This window comes from Dipodomys merriami, unplaced genomic scaffold (genome assembly GCF_024711535.1).
Source record: "Dipodomys merriami isolate MVZ:Mamm:240054 unplaced genomic scaffold, mDipMer1.0.p SCAF_9, whole genome shotgun sequence".
NCBI lineage: Eukaryota > Metazoa > Chordata > Mammalia > Rodentia > Heteromyidae > Dipodomys > Dipodomys merriami.
The window spans coordinates 11,923,388-11,945,255 of NW_027206512.1; the positions used below are offsets into that span (position 1 = coordinate 11,923,388).

The 21,868-nt window shown below is 37.2% G+C and overlaps 1 protein-coding gene across 3 annotated transcripts in view; it reads left to right on the top strand.

The window, feature by feature from the left end:
* Mapk10 (mitogen-activated protein kinase 10) overlaps nucleotides 1-21,868 on the top strand; it is a 318,234-nt gene that overhangs the window by 125,829 nt on the left and 170,537 nt on the right. The gene's annotated exons all lie outside the window — the stretch shown is intronic.

Sequence of the window (21,868 nt, forward strand, 5' to 3'; positions counted from 1 at the left end):
GAAAGACCCTAAAAAGAATTTAGTGTTTTTCTTGCTTTTGTACAAAAGCAAAAATTTGAGGCACAGATATCAGATGTTATTTCTAAATGCCCTATTTTCAAGAATTTATGTCCATCCTTATTTCATGTGATGGTCCTTTTATAGTTCCATCACTTAATATTTTTATTTAATATTTTCATTGCGGTCCTATGAAATGTGGGGTACTCAGTCAAGAATGTGATTTGTTTAAGCATACAGGTTTGGGGTGATTTTTTTTCTGGCTTTCTCTGTCTGATAAAACCATTTAGATTGTAGAAACCATTAAGGTATCCACCTGGCCATCTGTCTTCGAAATATTTGGAAAAAAAAATCAAAATGCCCTTTCCGATGGCAATCAGTACAACAGAAATTTGTTCACCATCTGTTGGCAGTGGCCACATCACCTATATGCCAACACACTGATGAGTTATATAAGCTTGCATGCCCAGACAGGTCCTTTTGGGACTGATTCCAAGTCATTTCAAAACCCTTGTCTCCTTTTTTTCCTTCTACTATACAGGTAGGGAAATGTTTTCAAAATCTTTTTTGTGCCTCTTTTGTGTGAAGGGGAGATGTGGCATTGTCCAAATTTCCCCTGCTGAGTCAGTGGGGAATTTTTCACTGTCAAAATTAACAGAGACCAATTTGCTGAGCACTGGTCTTCCTCTTCTTGTTTTAGGAGCTCTGGAGGATGGCATGGCTAGAGGTACAGCAATTATCTTGTGATGATGAAGGAACCTGCCCAGGAAAATCACGAGACACTGGCCTTATATAACGGAGTTACTAAATCAATGCCGCCATCCACCCACTTCCAGATGTCTTTTGAAATGATAAAAATAAAGTCCTATTTATTTTAACTAATGTTAAACATATGGGGTACATTATATATAAGTACTTTTAGCTTTCAACCATTACTTTCATTTTCTCCTCACTAGGGAGTAGAAGTTGAAGTGGCTAGGGAATTTTCTTAGGTCTAGTGGTATTTCATTTCCCTTGTTCTTGGTTTCAGCAAACAAAAATAAAAGGCTAGTCTCACATTCTTCTATGCTACATTCTACTTTTTGAAACTATTTCAGAGACTTTTAGGATTTTCTGAGTTTGATTTCCAATCGTGTTTTTATTAATAGCATTTCCAAATTGTCACTGTGAGAAAGCTAAAATTTATGTTTTTTTTTTCTTTTGAAATTCTTAATAAAATCATGATTCAGATACTCTTTATTCTAGAAATAATGGGGGGGGGGCTCTGTTCTGTTTCCAAGTAACTACACAATCCTGAGCTATAGTAGAAGATCCTGTGTCCTAATGTGTCCTAATGTGGTGTGCAATTTGAATTATTTGGTAGAATTTGACATAGGAAATAATTTAATATTTATCAGTTCTATGAAATATTCTGCATGGTGATATAAACACTTTGATGGCTATAGTCATTTGAGATTTTGTTATTTAATCATGTCCACTCAACTTAGGCTATATTCTCATATAATCCCCAGAGTTTATAGTGTACATGCAGTTGATCAATACAGTCATACTGCCTAAATATTGAATGGTGAAATGAGATTTTTATAAGCCTTTATTGTGTTCTTTTGTCAAGTTGTTTGGCCTATCTCAATAAGACTACAGCTTGGAGAACACAAGAATACAAGATTGGAGATGACTTTGCAAGAAGATGCTCAATATTTAAATTTAAATAACAAGTAACTTTAAAATACACTTCAAAATCGAATGTGAAAGACAAGCTTAGGGAAATTAATGAAGTGCTGAGGAAGCACTGAAACATTATATGATTGTAAAGAAAGTGACCTTTGGTACCTTTCTTAAGCATTTTGCCTCCAGTCTTGGAGGTAAAAACAGAAAAGAAAAATCCAACCCAACCCAAACCAAACAAATGAAAAACAACAAAGCACTGAAAACCAAGCCCTTAAAATAGTTTTGGAACTTTATTTAGCTCTGTTAATGGAAGATAAGGATGACTGAGGGGGGAAAAGGTGTTAAGGGACTTGATATAGGAAAATAAGACATAGAAGAACCTTTGAGGCTGGTCTGGTGTCATTCATGTTTTGAAGCATGTCATCACTTGAAACGCAGCCATTCTGGAACATTCCTAGCACACTCACAGTTAGTTCTGTGATGGTGTCATGTTTTTCTAACTGACCAGAATGTTTTTCTTCTTATAGAAAACTCCTGATTATCCTTCAATATACTGTGACCAATATACTGTGTAATATACTTCAATATACTGTGTAATATACTGTGACCTCTCCAGTAAAACATCTTAGGGAGACACAACCTACACAACATACAACACAGCTACACAACATGCATACAGCACGTATGTATTATGGCACCATCATATATAATGAGGCTGAGGACCAGGTTTCATTTGTTTCACTAAACCGTGGCTCATAGATGCCAGAGAAAGAAGAAGCACTCAATAAATCTTTAGCTAACAAATGAGGCTCCTAGAAGGGTTAAGGTTCAGCAGTAAAAGACAATAGAATTTAGTATATATGCTGTATTAAAGCAGGCCTTTGGGGCAGGGCAGAAAGAACACACGGGTTCAATTAAGCAATTATTGGCAGTGATTTAGAATTTGTAAACATAGCACTTAATTATACCAATGTTTCTCAAGATGCCATTGGGCATAAGAGACAGCCCCATTGAACTCAGCTTAAGTAATTAAGGATTTTGTTATCTCACACAGAACAAAGTATAGAAGGACTGGGTATGGTGGTCAGAGTTGTAAAATCAGATACTCAGGAAGTAGTGACAAGAAGACATTGGTTCAAGGCCCACTCAGGCAAAGTTAGTATGAATCTCTATCTGAGACAAAGTAAAAGTTTAAAAAAAAAATCTAGGGATAAGGAGTTTGCCTAACAAATGCAGGCACTGGGTTCAATCCTCAGTAACACAAAAAAGTAAAAAGGAATAAAGGAAGGAGAGAGAGAGAGAGGAAAGGAGGAAGGGAGGGAAAAAGGATAAAGAGAAAGCAGTGTGAAAGTAGAATAAGATGGGAAGTACAATTCTTAGGAGACACTGACTCTTCTGTCCTTACGTGGGCTCTGACCTCACGCTAGTTTCCTTCATAACTGGCAGAAGTTTACCAGTGGAATTGGCTCTCATATACACCCTGTCCGTCCAGTTGAAACAGAAATAAATGTCCCTTTTTCCAAGGAGTAAACAACAAACATTGGTTGTGGAGGACTCCCTTTCAGTAATGTGGATGACCATGACTGGTTTACTAATCAGGAGAGGCTCTAAAAGATGTAAGGAATTAACTTCTGAACAGGCTGCGTGTGGGAATGATGATAGTGTTAGAGTGAAGATTCTAATACTCTGCTGGCTGATTTGAAAAACACTTGTGTTTACTTGTTCAAATTTAGAGGTTCCTTTTATTTCACCATTTGTAGTGGAGATTGTAATAATATCTATTTCATAAATAAGTATAAACTTCACCTTACTTTCAATTAGTATGTATACATTACTGTTAGCCAGCTTTCTACTGCTGTAACAAAATATCTAAAATAACCAACTTTTAAGAAAGAAAGGGAGTGGAGTCCGTGGGGTTCTTTAAATACAAGAGCATGCCATCTACAAAGAGGGAGAGTTTTACTTCATCTTTCCTTATTTGGATCCCCTTTATGTTTGCATCTTTTCTTATTGCTGTAGCTAGGTGTTCTAATACTAAATTGAAGAGAAGTGGAAAGAGTGGACATCCTTGTCTCATTCCTGAATTTAAATGAATGGCTTTAGCTTTTCACCATTAAGTATAATGCTGCTGTCGATTTGTCATACACAGCCTTTATTATGTTGAGGAATATTACATGAATTCCTAGTTTTTCCAGAGATTTCATCATAAAGAGGTGTTGGATCTTGTCAAATGCTTTTTCTGCATCTATTGAGATAATCATGGTTCTTATCCTTGTTCTTGTTGATGTGATGATTTTTTTCTTTGTATGTTCTTTCCCCTGTTGTCACTGTATTTGATGTCACTGCATCTTTTATATACATTTTTTCTAATTTGGGGAGGGGAAGGGAAATAACAAAATGCTGAAATAAGGATACAGGATGACCCATTGTAACGAGATGTACAAGATGTACAACACACTATGTTGAAACCAAATTTTACAACTTTGTGGGGGGGGAGTTGTGGAGGAAAGGGATAATAGAGGGAAAACAAAGGAGCAGTAACAATGCTTGATAGGAAATGGACTCATTACCTTGCTCAGGTAATGGTAACCCCATTGTACAGTATCTTTACAATAATATATATATATATATATAATAAAAAATAAAAAAAGGTAAGGGTTTTTTTGGCTCATATTTGGAGGTTTTTGTTTAGGCTGGTTAGTGTGCCAAGGCGGTACATATCCACATAGGGAGGGTATGGTGGAGCTAGCTGCTTGCCTCCTGGTAGTCAGGAAACAAGAAATGGGGGATTGGTGAGGTCCCACTATCCTGCTTGAGAACAAACCTCAGTAATCTAAGATCTCTCATTAAACCCCATTGCTTAAATTTCCCTTCCCTTGCAAATGCACCACACTAGAAACAAGACTTTAGTACATGGGTGTGAAGAAGACATGCCAAATCCAAGCTATGACAACTACTAATTAAGCAAGCACTGCTCTCTCTCTCTCTCTCTCTCTCTCTCTCTCTCTCTCTCTCTCTCTCTCTCTCTCTCACACACACACACACACACACACACACACACACACAAACACACACACAGTAGGATTATTTAATAAAAACTGGGGTAGTATGCAAAAGGCAAAAATGGGAAATATAAATTGTTAATTTCATAAGCTTTTAATTTTCTTTAACCACTTGGCTTTTAGAATCATTCACTTTATTCTTGGATGTTTATCACTGTATGATGTTATATTCTAAATTGCAAATGGAGGGAAAAGCATGTTATTGTTTATTTTTAAAAAATTATTTTAGGGGCTGGGAAGGTGGCTCAGTGGTAGAGCGCTTGCCTTGCATGCCTGAGGCCCTGGGTTTGATTCCTCAGCATCACATAAGCAAAAAGAAAAAAGCCAGAAGTGGCGCTGTGGCTCAAGTGGTAGAGTGCTAGACTTGAGCGCCCAGGCCCAGAGTTCAGGCCCCACGACCTGACACCCCCCCAAACAATATTTTATTGTAAAGATGCTGTATAGGGAGGTTACAGTTACATGAGTAAGGTAATGAGTACATTTCTTGTTCCTTTTTTTTTTTTTTTTTTTTTTTGGTGCTAGTTCTGAGGCTTGAACTCAGGGCCTGAGTGCTGTCTGAGATTTTTTTGTTCAAGTCTAGCATTCTACTGCTTGAGCCACAGCAATACTTCTAGCATTTTGGTGGTTAATTAGAGCTAATACTCTCATGGACTTTCCTACCCAGGCTGGCTTCAAACTGTAATTCTCAAACTTCAGCCTCCTGCATAGCTAGAATTATGGGTGTGAGCCACTGGTGCCCAGCCATTTCATTCTCTATTAATCATATTTGCAGAGGAAGACAAATATGTGTCTGTTGATTCTAAGAGTCAACTCAGTAGTTACGTAAACCAATTATAGGCAAAATACCTAGAAAATAATTTAAACTAATACAATCTTAAGATGTTTTTATGTTTGTTTAGTGGTACTGAGGATTGAACTCAGGGCCTCATACTTGCTAGGGAAACACTCTAAGGGTTGAGGCACATATCAGTTCTAGATTCTTTAACATGATCTACTTTAACATTTCATTTTGTAAATAAGAAAATTTACACTATTAATAATTAGGTGAACCTGTTCAAATTTATATGGTTGGAGGCAGAACTGGTTTTAAGGGCAATTGTTTTAAACTTGATTCATATGACTTTACTGATCCATATATTATCTCTTGAATATTAGAGTAGCTAAATGAAAAAGGAAGAAATGCATTCTGCCTAGTAAAATTAGTATTTGTGCTAGTAGTGCATAGATTTAGAACTATGTATGTGGTTGTATTGAACAAGTCAATATTTCAGAGCAATTCAATGTTTGCTATATAAGAGGGCTATTGTTTGTATAATGGCATATACGTAGGAATAAGAGAGACAAAATATTGAATATAACTTAAGCTATATTTCTTTAGGAACTTGGTCACAAATATTAGCTCAAATTTTAGGAAGTACGAAATGACAGAACATCAATTAGAGTCCTAGAGGCAGCTGGGTTCATGTTTATCAAGAGTAGGAAAAATGCTCATCAAATGCACATATCTAGGAAAATTCCTAACTATTACTTATTTCAAAGTACCACATTAAAAATATATTAAGTTGAAGGATGAGGGGAATGATACACAACTTTCCACAGTTAAAGTTGACTTTTAAGAAGAGATATTTTCCCTGTATGCCATCATTTCTCATGACACTAATATTTATTGAATGCCAGATAGGGTTCTGTGTTCTACACTCAGCACCAATCAAAAGCCAGTAGCTCCACTGCTGTAAGTTTTCCATGCTACTTATTGGGTAGGGAAGGCAGGGGAGCACAGGAAATGAACAAGGAAAGGAACAAAGTAAAGTATAAGTTTACAGAGATCAGCCTGTGGACCAAAAAAAAAGAAAGAAAATGAAAATTTGGAAAAAAATCAGAAATAGGCAAAGGGAAGGAATTTTAAATTGATTAGAACAGAAAAATATTGAGAACATAATGTTCTCTTTAAAGACCTTTAGTGAATTAGAGGAGATATGTGGTTATTTAGAAAATAAATTTTAAAACAAATTTTAGACCAAGTTTTAGAGCATGTCCAAAGGCCTTGAGATGAGCATGTGCCCAAAACATTTAAGGATTCACTGAGCCAGTATGGCTGGTGTGGGATTAATGAGGTAAGCTAAAGAATATGTCTAGATAGGTAGAACTCAGAGCTATATATAATATAGTAGGACATTGTGAGGATTTAGATTCTACTCTTAATGGGATTGGAGTCATTTCTGTTTGGGGCCAATACACAGTATTGTGGAGATCCTAGAATCTCATGGGGAGCTATGATAAGGTGCTGGAAATACGATTGGTTGTTTGCAGAGAAAGCCTGAGGCCAGCAGAAAACTGCTGGTGTGTGTGTATGTGTGTGTGTTACCTTGTGTTTGCTTAAAGACACAGAATTCTGAGTGTTTGACATCACACAGTGATCCTGTCCAAAGACAGGATGAGTGTCTATATATATCTGATGTTTACTTCTTCCTGACATCCAGTTACCTATCTCTTGAAATGTGCCCTTTCACCTGTTAACTGAGATCACTTCAAGCTAACGCACTCTGATCCATTAAAAGTAGAAGATGGAAGAAATTCTGGAGCTTTGGTGTCTATCCATAAACTCTACCTTACCACTCTTGGAAATATGAACATATGTCTTAAGTAATATTTTTCCACTGTCACAGTGTCTGCTGGACGGAACTGGCACAGAATCTAATACTTGATAACACCAAACAACTACGTTACTGGTATATGTTTTTGTTGTATTTTATCATTATTTTAGATTGTGTTCTTTTTGTTGTTGTTGTTGTTGGTCATGGGGCTTAAACTCTGGGCCTGGGCACTGTCCCTCAGCTCTTTAGCTCAGGCTAGCGTTCTTTACCACTTGAGCTACAGTGCCACTTCAGCTTTTTCTGTTTATGTGGTGCTGAGGAATTGAACCCAGGGCCTCATACATGCAAGGCAAACACTCTACCACTGAGCCACCTTCCCAGGTCCTAGATTATGCTCTTGTTACTTATTTTTAAAAGTTACTATAAGTAATATACCGTGTTATACTGGCATCAGCCTCTTGATTACATATAGGTCAAGTTGAGCAATTGACTATACCATTTATATTTGTGCAAATCTCAGTGAGGTTTGCACAAAGACAAAAGCAACTAGCAATGCATTTCTTAGAAAGAATCACCATTGTTAAGTGACATGTGGCTGTGTTTGTTTAGTTCAGATCTTAAGTCTTCCTCTGAATCTTTCTATTTCTAGTTTAAGTACTGTTTCCAGAATAAAAGTTTAAAAATATGTGCATAACATCTTTCTGCATGAAATGGTTCTGTGGTTCATTTGGGGATATGAACTTGTTAGCCTGATATTATTAACAACTTTAATCTGACCTACATTTCTAGCCAGTCTTATCAAAGTGCCAAATTCAAAGTCTGAACTGGCTTCCATTTTTTTTTCTTTGGGTCTGGTTGTGGGGCCTGAACTCTGGGCCTGGACACTGTCCCTCAGCTCTTCAGCTCAAGGCTAGCGCTCTACCACTTGAGCCACAGCGCCACTTCCGGCTTTTTTCTTTTTGCTTATGTGGTGCTGAGGAACCAAACCCAGGGCCTCAGGCATGCAAGGCAAGCACTCTACCACTGAGCCACCTTCCCAGCCCCCGGCTTCCATTCTTAAATAACATCTTAATAATAAATGGAAGCAGGATATATCCCAGTGTGTATACATCTGAATTCCCAGAGCCTATAAATATGTCACTTTATATGGCTAGAGACCTTGCAGATATGACTATATTAAGGATTTGGAGTTTGGGCTAGTATATTGGACTCTTGAACTATTATACTGGATTATCATTTTCTGTAATCACAGCATCCTTATAAGGATGAGACATGAGATTACATGAAATTTAGAATCAGAAGAAGGACATATGATAACCAAAATAGGAGAGAGAGTAAGAGAGTGAGAGTGAGTGAGAGAGAGGAAACCGAAGAAGTATAAATTAATAACTTTGTGAATGTTCAAACAACTAAGTTTGTGGCAATTTTTATACCAGCAATGCCAAACTGAAAGATACATGATTTTCTAGTATTATTTGTTATGAAAGGAAGACATGAAAATATCCTTATTATGGCTTATTGAAGTTTAATATGTGTATAGAAGGTGTACACAGCATAAAAATTCAGCTCAATGATTTCATGGAGTGAGCTCAGCTGTGCAGCTAGTTGAGGAAACAGAATCTCATAGGCACTCGACGCAAGCTGTTCTTGTGCCTCTTCCCTTCTAAAGGAGCATCCACTTCTCACTTCTCCCTTGACTTTGTTTTAGAGCAACATTTTATTATGCTACTATAATCTCCTCAGGGAGTTTGAAACTGCAGAGTAGGGATCTCTGTGTTTTCTAAACACACACCCTTATGATAAAAATTGAATGTATAAATCAGGCATAACAAGAGATTCACAGTAATAGTTACTAATATGATAGATAGATTGTCTATGACCACATACTGTCTAATAGCATCACTACTCTTGTATCTTGGGGCCACTTGATAAAGCAAGAGTCATCTGATGAAGCATTGTGAGTGTGGCAGTGGATCTGATAATCAAGTCTGTCAATGAGGTGTAGTCAGTCAGGGTATATATACAGCATGGATATGCTAGATTAAGAGACGATTCACTCCCAAGGCAGGATAGAGTGGGATGGTGTGAGAGTTCAGAAAGACAAGTAAATTGAAACTTATAAGTTGTTCTTGGAATTTTCCATTTTCATTTTAGTCCAAACCCAAGAAAAGCAAAGATCATAGATAATGAGGACTATTGTATGTGTGTGTGTGTTCGTGTAATATATATAATATATTAATATATTGTATATACTATATTGTATATAATATATAACAATGTACATATGTTATATATTTGTATATATAATATATACATATTATTAACTTACATTAGTTATTCAGGGGGTAGCATTTTATTATTACCTTTCCACCTATGTTTGCAATGTATTCAGATCAATAGTACTCCCTCTATCATTCTCCTGTCCCTTTCTCTTCTTCCTAAAGCAATTTCATTGCTTTATTTTCATAGTTGCCAATAATCTATTTTGATTGCATTCATTCTCTTTCATCTTGCTTGTAGCTTTTAATTATTCTTATAATTAGGCCTTATGTAACCATCATTTAGTCCTTCACTGATTAAATAATGTGTATAGATTTTCATGTTATACAAACTAGGTAAGTGTAGACTTCTGTAGGTCTTGTGTTTAGTTCTTTGTCCATGTTTGACAATAAGCAAAGGCAGGGGCCATAGCTGTACTTACCGTGATATGGAGAGCTCAGAAGATTAGAACATACGACTGGCCTTTCTGTAATATAATCCTACAAAACGCATTTAGCTTTTCTATTTCTTCATCCTTAAAAAACATAATTGCAATTGTTCACCACTTTGCTAGTAGAGGGCTTGATTTACTTGAAAACCAAGAAGATATTTGAGCTTCTAAATGAGAAAAGTCTCCTCTTCACTCTACATGGATAATGAATTTTAGTACAAATATGTCCCGAATATGTAACTTCTTTGTAGTTGTACTTTTATATAACTAGTAATATAGTAACATTGGTGTCTTAAGTAACAATAGACTCATAACTCTTATATGCCATGGAAATCATGTTAATAACTAGGGGAACTCACTCTTGATATTCATACCCTTAAAATTCCCCCCTACCTAAAAATTTTTATATTCTTTTTTTTTTGGGGGGGGGGTCCAGTCATGGGGCCTGAACTCTGGACCTGGGCGCTGTCCCTCAGCTCTTCAGCTCAAGGCTAGCGCTCTACCACTTGAGCCACAGCGCCACTTCCAGCTTTTTTCTTTTTGCTTATATGGTGCTGAGGAATCGAACCCAGGGCCTCTGGTATGCAAGGCAAGTGCTCTACCACTGAGCCACCTTCCCAGCCTCAAAAATTTTTATATTCTTGTAGGCATGGTATTTGTTGAAAATGTTTTTTAAAATTGTGAAAATACCATACAGAGGGGTTACAATTACATGAGCAAGGTAATGAGTACATTTCTTATCAAGCATCGTTGCCTCCTCCTCTGTTTCCCATTCCCATGCCTTCCCATCCCCCCCTCCCCCCAGCGCCAGAGTTGTAAAGTTCATTTTTCGACATCTCATTGTTGCAATGGGTTCACCTGTATCCTTATTTAAACAATTTGTTTTTTTCCTTCCGCTCCCCAAATTATACCAACATCAAATACAGTGAAAACAGGGGTTATACCGTGGGGGAGGGATATACAAAGCAACAAAGAAATCATCTTATAAATTTGTTAGAAACAATAGCAAGAAAGAAAAAACATTTGAGTCCTTATCTCGGGTTTCATTTCGCCTAACATCAACTTATCTGACTGTTTCTGCTTGTGTCAGACATATACTAGTTATTGCAAATAAGGGAAACCATGGGACCTATGTTTCTTTGGGCCTGGCTTACTTCACTTAATATAATTTTAAAAAATCTTTTGTTATCTTTAAGTAGTTGAGCAAAGGAGTTGCCATTCAACAAAGCAGCTTTGAATTCAGTGCCTCTAGATCACTGTCATCCCTGTCAACATTCTTATCCTACTCCCTCAATCCCATCCCTTCTCTCAATTTTATTAATTTTCATTAAAGTTGAAAAATTTAAAGGGTAACTGTTTAAATTTTGTGATGGAAGTCCAAAAGGAAATAAGATTGTGAATGTTTCTCCTAGGTATCCCAGGTCTAAATATTTAGATCCGTTAAATTGTTGTTCTTATCTGAGCAGATAAAAAGATTATAAATAAAATAAAAAAGCACATGGACCAAATATTTATAAATGTAGAGACTTTATAATTGCCAATGAAGCTACATGATAAAAATGTTAACTAGGACTATGAATGTGGCTTAGTGGTAGAGTGCTTGCCTAACATGCATGAAGTCCTGGGTTCAATTCCTCAGTACCACATAAACAGAAAAACCCAGAAGTGGCACTGTGGCTCAAGTGGCACAGTGTTAGCTTTGAGCAAAAGAAACTCAGGGACAGTGTGCAGGACCTGAGTTCAAGCCTCAGGACTGGAAAAAATGTTAACTAGATGTTATGTGATATTTGTGGATCATAAGAATTGAAATATTAATATTTTTCTGAACTCAAATTACATAAAAGGAAAGATGAGTAATTCAAGAGCAATTTTAAAGAAGTAATTCACACATTACTGATATACTAGGAAAATAAGTTGAGTTTGTATTTTCAAGTATTAATTTTGATATATTTATGTAAATAGATGAGTGATATAGACTAATATTTCCAATAACTTGCTTGAAAGCCGAATAGTCAGAAAATTTTGATTTAAAAATTGGAAAAAGTCATTGCAAACAGCAGGTTATCAGGATATATAGGGACACCTCACATTCTTTTCAGCATTCCTTTAGGGAGAGATATGCCAAGTTCCTCTTTATGTATCAAATACTATTCTCTTTATTGCTACACATTCTTACAGTAACTTATAGCTTACTGAAGGTTCTCATGCTAATCTCTCCTTTAAAAATGAATGCTGCCAGGTGCTAGTGGCTCACGCCTGTAATTCTAGCTCTGAGGATTGTGGTTCAAAGCCAGCCCAGGCAGGAAAGTCTGTGAGACTCTTATCTCCCATAAACCACCAGAAAACTGGATGTGGCGCTGTGACTCAAGTGGTAGAGCAATATGCATATACACATACACACACACACACACACACACACACACACACACACACACACACACACACACACATATATTCAAACCACAACTGGTTATTTTGAGTTTTGTCAACTGTGAAGAATTCTATGACAGCTATGTCATACGTTGTTCTGTGTACAACAGAGAACCTGATCTTATGAAAAGTGAACAGACTCACATCACCATTGTTTTCTGTTTTGTTTATGTCCCTGGATAGGTAGTGCCACTCTTGAATAACTCTGAAGACTTTTAGTTTGGCTATAGCAGATCATCAAGGTTAATCTAAGTGTATTTTAGGATAGCCCTTATTTTACTATAATGCTTCTGACAGATGGATAGATATGCCTAAAGATCTGGGTATAGGTAGTACCATCTATGTTTTTTGAAAAAGATTCACTTTTGTCACCACCAGGAAAACAACTATGTAGGAGGTAGTATGAGAGAGCCCCTTCTTATTTCTGATTCATGGAGGGCTGTATATTATAATGAGAGGCAAGAAAAACCGTGACCTTCTTGAGGCTTTATTATTAGAAATAGAATTTTGCTTTTATAAAAGTCAGGAAAAACAATACATCAAACCCAGTGAAAATATGCTACTAAGTGAAGCCAGATACATTAGATTTGTAGTGCCTTGGGAGTGTACATTTTTCACATGCAGAGTCTATAATCATGTAAAATGATATTGGTAAATGTTCAGAGACAGCTGTATCCAACTCTTGAGGAATTCATTCTCACTATGGAAATGGCCTTCACACTTACTTGTTACATAAATCACAGAACTCTTCTGATCTTTAATATATTATAATGTAGAATAGAAATTAAATTGCTGACAACTCTGTCGTTTCTTATTTTTGAGAACTTTTTTTGAAATTCCTGAAGAGAAATTAAAGTGATGACTCCCTTCTGCAATGTTATTAAGTAGCTCGTTCAGAAATGGATTGAAATAATATGCAATTCAAACTGTTGAATTAAAATCCTTTAGAGGGAAAATATATTTGAGGTTTGATGCTCTTTACCATGCCATTTGTGTCTTACAAAGGATATCAAAATACCTAAAGCTGACATATAGATTGTGATGTTGACTTCTGAATCTAATCTGTCACCAATAATATACTATTATATAGGTGAGCTAGATATATGTCAATAAAAAGAAATATTGAGGGTCTGGGAAGGTGGCTCAGTTGGTAGAGTGCTTGCCTTTCATGCATGAGGACCTGGGTTTGATTCCTCAGCACTACATAAGCAGAAAAAGCCAGAAGTGGCACTGTGGCTCCAGTGGTAGGGTGTTAGCCCTGAGCTGAAGAGCTCAGATACAGTACCCAGACCCAGAGTTCAGGTCCCATGACCAACAACAAAAATAATAATAAAAAATTAAAAATTTTAAAAAAATAACAGAAGAAAAACCATTATAGACACATCTGCTCAGCTCTTCAGCTCCAGGCTAGCGCTCTACCACTTAAGCCACAGCACCACTTCCAGCCTTTTCTGCTTATGTGGTGCTGAGGAATGGAACCTGGTGCTGAGGAATGGAACCCGGGGCTTCACGAATGAAAGGCAAGCACTCTACTTCTGAGCCACCTTCCCCGCCCTCTTCTGTAATTTTAATGCCCCATTGTACTTGGCATTTAAGGGTTTTAAAAATGAACTAAAATTTTGAAATCCAACTTTCCACTGAAGGCCTGGCCTCATAGGGAGAATAAAAAGGATATTTAGAAACAATAGCAAGAAAGAAAAAAAAACACTTGTGTCCTAATCTTGGGGTTCATTTCACTTAACATCATCTTATCTGACTTTTTCTGCTTGACTCATATATATACCAGATACTACAAATAATGGAAACCATGGGACCTATGTTTCTTTGGGCCTGGCTTACTTCACTTAATATAATTTTTTCCAAGTCTTTCCATTTCCTAACAAATGGGGCAATATCATCCTTTCTGATGGAGGTATAGAATTCCATTGTGTATTTTCTTGATCCATTCATCTACTGAGAGGCATCTGGGTTGGTTCCATATCTTAGCTATGGTAAATAAATGCTTCCCTCACAGTATAACCCCTGTCTTCTTCACTGTATTTGATGTTGGTATAATTTGGGGAGGGGAAGGGAAAAAAACAAATTGTTTAAATAGGGATGCTGGTGGACCTGTTGCACCAATGAGATGTACAAAATGCTATGTCGAAAAACGAACTTTATAACTTTGGTGGGGAGCGGGGAGTGTAGTGGTGGAGATGGAAGGGCAGGGATGGTAGGGGAAAAACAAAGGAGGAGGCAACAATGCTTGATAAGAAATGTACTCATTACCTTGCTCATGTAACTGTAACCCCTCTGTATGGTATTTTCACAATTAAAAATTTATTTTAAAAAAAGGATATTTAGAGACTCCAGCGAGGGGTCAGAAGTTTGTCTTTCAGTTGTCCTGTGAACACCCAAAGATTCAGATTTCTTTGCTATCCAATCATGCCTGACTGGCTCATTTCAATGAAGGTCAAGCATGAAAGCACATGCAAAAAGCCAAATGTAATAAAAATTAAAGCATGAAATTATGTAATTAGTATAATGGAAGAACTATTTGCATTATCCTATATGTTGTCATAAGCAAAAGGTATTTAATAATTCATTCTCAGAAAGCATTTCTATCTCTGCTCCTATGTATGTTTAGGTTTATATCTATATTCATATTTATGATGATATATCTGTAGGAAATGTATATACTTGTGGATACTTAAAACATTAAGATTGCATCAACGAGTGGTAAGAATACATTGCCTTCTGGAAATTTTCCTGGTTAATTTTGTTTTTTACAAACTCCAATTTCCCTATATTACTTTTAATTATGGCAATGTAAAGAATGTGTCAATATTTTATTAGTAAGTATTAAGTATATAAAATTTAAAAACTGGAATAAAGGAGCTGAAAGTTTGGCCCAAATGGTAGATAGACTGTCTAGAAAAATGTGTAGCCCTGAGTTCAAGCTCTAATACTGCCATCCTCTCCCTAACAAAACCATTAGTTTGCCATATAGTATGACTAACGTCAAGTGAGTAGTGCTGAGCTTAAAGAACAAGCTATCAATATAATAATTTTTTTTCAGAGCTGAGTACTGAACTTAAGACTTTCAAAAGGAAACTATTCCTCTACTGAGCTAAATCCCCAACCTCAAATATAATAATTTTTCAAAACTGGAGCTGGGCACTGGTGGCTTACACCTGTAATCCTATTTGGCAGGCTAAGGTCTGAGGTTTGAGGTTCAAAGTCAACCGGGAAGACAAGGGCAATTAAACCACCTAAATACCAGAAATGGAACTGTAGCTCAAAATGGTAAAGCAATAGCCTGGAGCAAAAAAGCTCAGGGACAGCTTTCAAGACCCATGAACTGAGATGTAGAGGAGGGTGATATGAAGCCAGCCTTGGCAGAAATGTCTACCAACCTTTTCTAACCATCAAAATACTGGATTAGAGGTGTAACTGAAGTGGCAGCCAGCCAGCTATGAACAAGTAAGCCAAATGAACATTCTTAGCTCTGAGTTTCAGCCATGGTATTGGCACACACACACACACACACACACACACACACACACACACACACACACACACACACACACACACACACACACACACACACACACACACACACACACACACACACACACACACACACCATACCCCTCTCCAGCTGGGCATTGGTGACCAGCCTGGGCAGAAAAGTCCAGACCCGTTTCTAATACTACTCAGAAAAGTCCAGAAGTGGCACTGTGGCTCAAGTAGTAGAATGCTAGCCTTGAGCAAAGAGAAGCTCAGGGACTGAGCCCAGGCCTTGAGTTCAAGCCCCAAGAAAGGTTCCCCCCACAATTAAGTGATATATTTACTCTCCATTTATTTATAAAATATGGAAAATATGTTAGCAGTCCCCAAGACCACCACCAAGTCCAGTAGGACTCAAAATACAGTAATCCTCACAGATGAAGTACACAATAGTGAAAGATTACAAAGAAAATTAGCAAAAGGAAAAAGCCCATGAGGTAAAACCCAATGGCATCCACACAAACTTCTGAGAACCTCTCCATGCACTCACACAGGACTTGCCTAATCTCTGTGGTTTGTGATGAACTGTCTGCTAAGGAAGGTCATTAGAGACTCATTGGCTCAAGGTATTTATGAGGGGACTGTGCTAGGCATATTACAAATTTCAAGAGTTGAACAGTCAGTAAGCATAAACTACATGGTTTATACAAGCATTTTGCTACTCTTATCAGTTATGATATTAGTAGGACACCTCTCTAAAACCAAGTTCCTGTGCTCTGGCCAATGGCCCAACTCACAGACAAATCATTCCAGACATAGCAATATCAAGAAGTCTATCAACTTTTTTCTCATGGAAAGCAAATATATCAGGGCTGGGAAGGTGACTCAGTGGTAGAGTGCTTGCCTTGCATGCATGAGGCCCTGGGTTCGATTCCTCAGCACCACATAAGAAAAAAGCCGGAAGTGGCGCTGTGGCTCAAGAGGTAGAGCGCTAGCCTTGAGCTGAAGAGTTGAAGGACAGTGTCCAGGCCCAGAGTTCAGGCCCCACGACTGTACCCAAAAGAAAAAACAAAAAACAAAAGAAAGCAAATATATCAAATTGTTTAGATTCTTTTCATGAGTATTGAGGTTATTTTTCCTCTATGATATTAATGTATTGTAGCAGTTGAATTTACATACTGTATGGAGAATCTAGGTTTTGTTTTTTTTTTTAGTACTAAGGATTGAATTCAGGGCCTTGAACTTGCTGGGTAGGCCCTGAATCACTTGATCACTCTTTTAGTCTCTTTATATGTTGGCTGTTTTAAGGTAGGTTCTCACTTTTTTTAGGAGCCAGCTTGGGCTAAGATTCGCCTACTGTACTTTCCTGCAATTTTGGTGATAACAGGCTGCACATTGTGCCCAGCCATTGTGCTTCCTCATTATCTACAGTGACAGGTACTCTTGGCCTTGAGTTTAATCCACTACACAGCCATTTGTTGATTGGATTCTCACAAACGTTGTCTTCCTTTTCCCCTAGGCTGGCCTTGAACTATGATACCTTGATCTCTGCCTTCTAAATAGGTAGGATTATAGAATTGAGCCATCATGCCTGGCAAGATTTCTCTAAAACAGTGAAATAACTGATGTCAGTGGGTTTTAGATGATAGAAAAAAAAGATGAGAGTTAATTTTTATTGTGATAGGGAATTATGTTTAGAACATGATTTCTCTAAATAAAAGATGGGGAGCATTTTTCTGCTCAAGGTCATTTGGATATTTATAACATCATTTATAGACCATATAAAATTATTGACTTAAAAATTAGCCACCACTTGCTGGCGATGGTGGCTCATGCCTGTAATCCTAGCTACTTAGGAAGCTGAGATTGAGGATCATAGTTCAAAGCCAACCTGGGCAGGAAAGTCTGTGAAACTCTTATCTCCAATAAACCACCAGAAAACTGGAAGTGGTGCTGTAGCTCAAGTGGTAGAGTGCTAGCCTTGAGCTGAAGAGCTGAGGGACAGTGTTCAGGCCCAGAGTTCAAACCCCATGGCCAACAATAAATGAATGAATGAATGAATGAATGAATGAATAAATAAATAAATAAATAAAATAAAAAATAAAATAAAATTAGGCACCACTAATGTGATGGCTGGAACTACTTCTCTTTGGTGAGGTGTATAATGTTAGCTGTTTTTGATAATTAGCTACTGGAGACTGTTTTTCCAGGTTTCAGTAGGTCAGTCTAGAGCACAATCAACTCTTTGTGATAGCAAATTTTGAAAAGAACTGCTCACAGCAGCAAGTTGTTCAGGACACAGATGCATATTTCAATGTGTGTGTCCTCAAACCGGGAAATTCATCACTGCTTATGTAACATTTTTATAACTCAAGCACTGGGAGGTGGTCGTACTTAGCTTTCAACTCATCATAGCTTTGCAACGGAATGCTTTTGTGTGGTAGGCTATCAGCCCCATCAGCTGGTTCTACATTGCACAGTGAAGCAAAGATCTTCAATTTCATTTCTTTTCACATTCCTGAATATTCATTCAATCTGCCTCAATTGCGAACCTTTACCAAGCGTATTCAAATAGCATGGAGGGCTTTTGTCTGTCCAGAGTTGGGAAACGCATAGTGTCATTCCTTTTGGGTTGCAATTTTCAGAGCCTTAATTTAGCTTCCAATGATTTCATGTTTGAAATCAGAATGCTGAGAAGCTGGTTGGGCCCCTGAAATTTAACATCAAATTTGAGAGTTACCTAGTAATATCCACCATGAACATGTGAGCAACACAGCCGCTTGCTATCGTTGAGTTTCCTGACAGGATTTCTCTTCATCTCTGTGAACTCCTGACTTCATCCCACAGTTGCTAAGACCTCATGAGCAGCCACCATACTTCACAATGATAAACAAGACACTCAGAGTGAAGATCATTCAGTATAACTCCTTAAACTGGCAGCTGTTAAGCCATCTGCCATAGACAAAATTCTATGCATGACACTACTGTTGACTCACATTTTTGAGCTGCAGCATAGACTTTCTTGGTGGATGCCGCAAAAGAATATAAATAAATCACTTGTACCAAGACTAAGAGGATTCAGTTCTTTCTTGACAAATATAGTTAACCCTATTTGTAAGCCAACTCTGGCTGGTGCTCCATCTGGACTTAAGGCCACTTAACTTTTTTTTTTTTTTTGTCGGTCATGGGGCTTGAACTCTGGGCCTGAGCGCTGTCCCTCAGCTCTTCAGCTCAAGGCAAGCACTCTACCACTTGAGCTACAGCGCCACTTCCAAGGCCACTTAACTTTTTAAATGTTAGATCCCTTTTTGTTTTTTATTGCATACAATTCTTGTATGTAACATACTTACGTCTTGTAGTGTCATGTAGTTACCCTATGAACTTAAATGGCCATTTGGGCAGTATTGGTTATAACAATGTCAGGTCACAAGCCAGAGAGAAAAATTGGAAATCAGAATCCCTCAATGTTTTTTCAATATCTATGCTAAATCAGTTATTCAGTCTAAGATAACTCTCCAAGATATACAAACACTGCAATGATTCTACTTCGTTGCTGACAACTCCACCGTAGCTACCATGCACTCTTTCATAAACTTGCCATCTACATGAGGACTTGGCATCTTTATGATTCACTTGCTAACTACCTAACTTATCTCTGTCACGGCAAGGTCTACTGGAACTGGCTTGTTGTGATTACAAGCTCAACAAAGAGCATCGATTTTGTCCAAATGCATTTGGCCTCCAGTTCATTGAGTTTATCGTGTTTTGAGTGGTAATAGTTCTCCAAATTGACTTTTTCATGACTGCAAATGCACTGCCACAAATTAGGCACACAGATTTGCCTTTGACTTCAACATAAAGATCATTATTTGTTATTTCTCTTTGAAGGATCAATACTCTGAAGCCACTTTTCTTTTCTTTGTAAGGTGCCATTTTTAGGATGTCACACCACTGCAATTTTAATAATTATTCAGTATGTGTACCACTAGCAGCACAATCATTTCACTTTGATCATGGTTCTCATCCTCCATCTTGGATTTAGAACATACCCAATGCTTGTATCACCAACTCTTGAGGTCTTTTCTGTGTACTGTCATTTCCTTTGTGTTTATCTGAAATTCAGTTTTTGCAAGGACTCTTCATCATGGCTATGTGGATAGAGCTTGGCTTGTAGTGATCCTCTGTGTTGAGGAAGAAGTCAGCAACTTTGTCATCAGTCATCAGAAGCAAGGTCGTCAATGTTCTGAAGAATCACCTCATCTCATCATCACCGGATGGCTATAGTTTTGCCACAGTGGTTTTTAACACTTTCACAACATGTATACTCTCAGCTTGCCTGGAACTCACTGTCCCCTCTATCACTGCAATAGCAATCGCAGATGGGCCGTGGGAAGCCCACAAGAAGCATTTTTGTCTGTCCTGTCATGTACTCTTATACATCCTGTCTATCTCATGGTGAATATTCTTTGCCTGTTCTTGAGAAAAACTACTAGATTGATTGAATTTTAATTTTGCCTGCAGCTACCTTAGCAGGGACAGACCAAATGATTTCAAGGGCCTGATATGGCTGGCAGGCCTGATGTTCTCTACTCCTGGCTTAGTATAAGAATAAGAACTGTAGGGCTGGGATGTAGCTCAGTGGCAAAGCGCTTGCCTAGCAAGTGCAACGTCCTGGGTTCGATCCCCAGTACCAAAAAAGAAAAGACAAAAAAATACAGTTAAAAAAAAAAAGAATAAGAACTGTAGATACAGATAACTGGGAATTACATCCTGTATTTTACACCAATAAATAACTTTTGACAAAGTACGTATATTCTCTCTGACTCACTTGCCTCATAAATAAAACATGGCTAATCAGAGTGCCTATTTCATGGTTGTATCATGATAATTATGTAAAATAATGCAAGTATTGATCATAGTTTGGGGCTTACAGAGTAAGGATTTGGTTACACTAACGATGACTTATTACTGTACACGTGGCTCATCATGGCTTTTTTTCTTGCACTCCCACAGCTTCTTTTTAAAAATTCTTTTTAAAATTTCTTCATTTAGTTTATTAATGATCCATTGATTTTAATAGTGATAATAATGTTAGTTATTAATTTTCCAATATCCTATTTCTAAGAAAGGAATGGGGTTAACTTAGCTAGATAACAAAAATTATAGCTGCTTGGTTTTGGGTTATCATAGTGCACTCAGCTGTGATGGGGTGAGGAATAGTGCAAATAATAGAAATTAAGACTGTGTAGACAGTGGGGAATGTGGGTTCAAAGCTCAACCGCTAGTTTATTAACGTCACATATGTGAGTATACACATCTACAAACCCACAGGTATATTCACTTCTTATTTTTATACAAATGTCTGGATCCACAATCAAGTTATATGTAATAACAGTTAAATTATTTTATGGGTCAATGACATAAAACCTATTTATACCATTGATCTAATAAAAATTGTTTGCTTGTATACTTTTTCTGTTTTGAAATATTCAACTATTTTGATTTTTATAAGGAATTTCAAAATTGAAGTAATACTTAGGTTACTAAAATTACTGAATAGATACTTGAATTTTGTTTTTTATTTTTTGCTATTATAGAGGCGATGTACAGAGGAACTATTGTTTGAAACACTCAGAAATGTATTATTTTGCAAAACAACTAATTTACATATAAATTTTGATCAAAAGCAAAAGTAAATAAGAGATTAATTGTGGCTTGCATTGAGGATCCCAAGAAAACTTGGTTCTTTAGCAAATCAGTGGTAAAATGAATTTCTTAGGATACCTTTACTGGTTTGCAGTTGTGGCTCTTTAAAGCTTTAGTCTAATACTCTATAGTCTATGTCTACCTTAAGTGTTTTGAATTTAAATGTCCCCATAGCAGAAAAAGACTTTTCTGTATTGGAGTTTCCTAGTTTT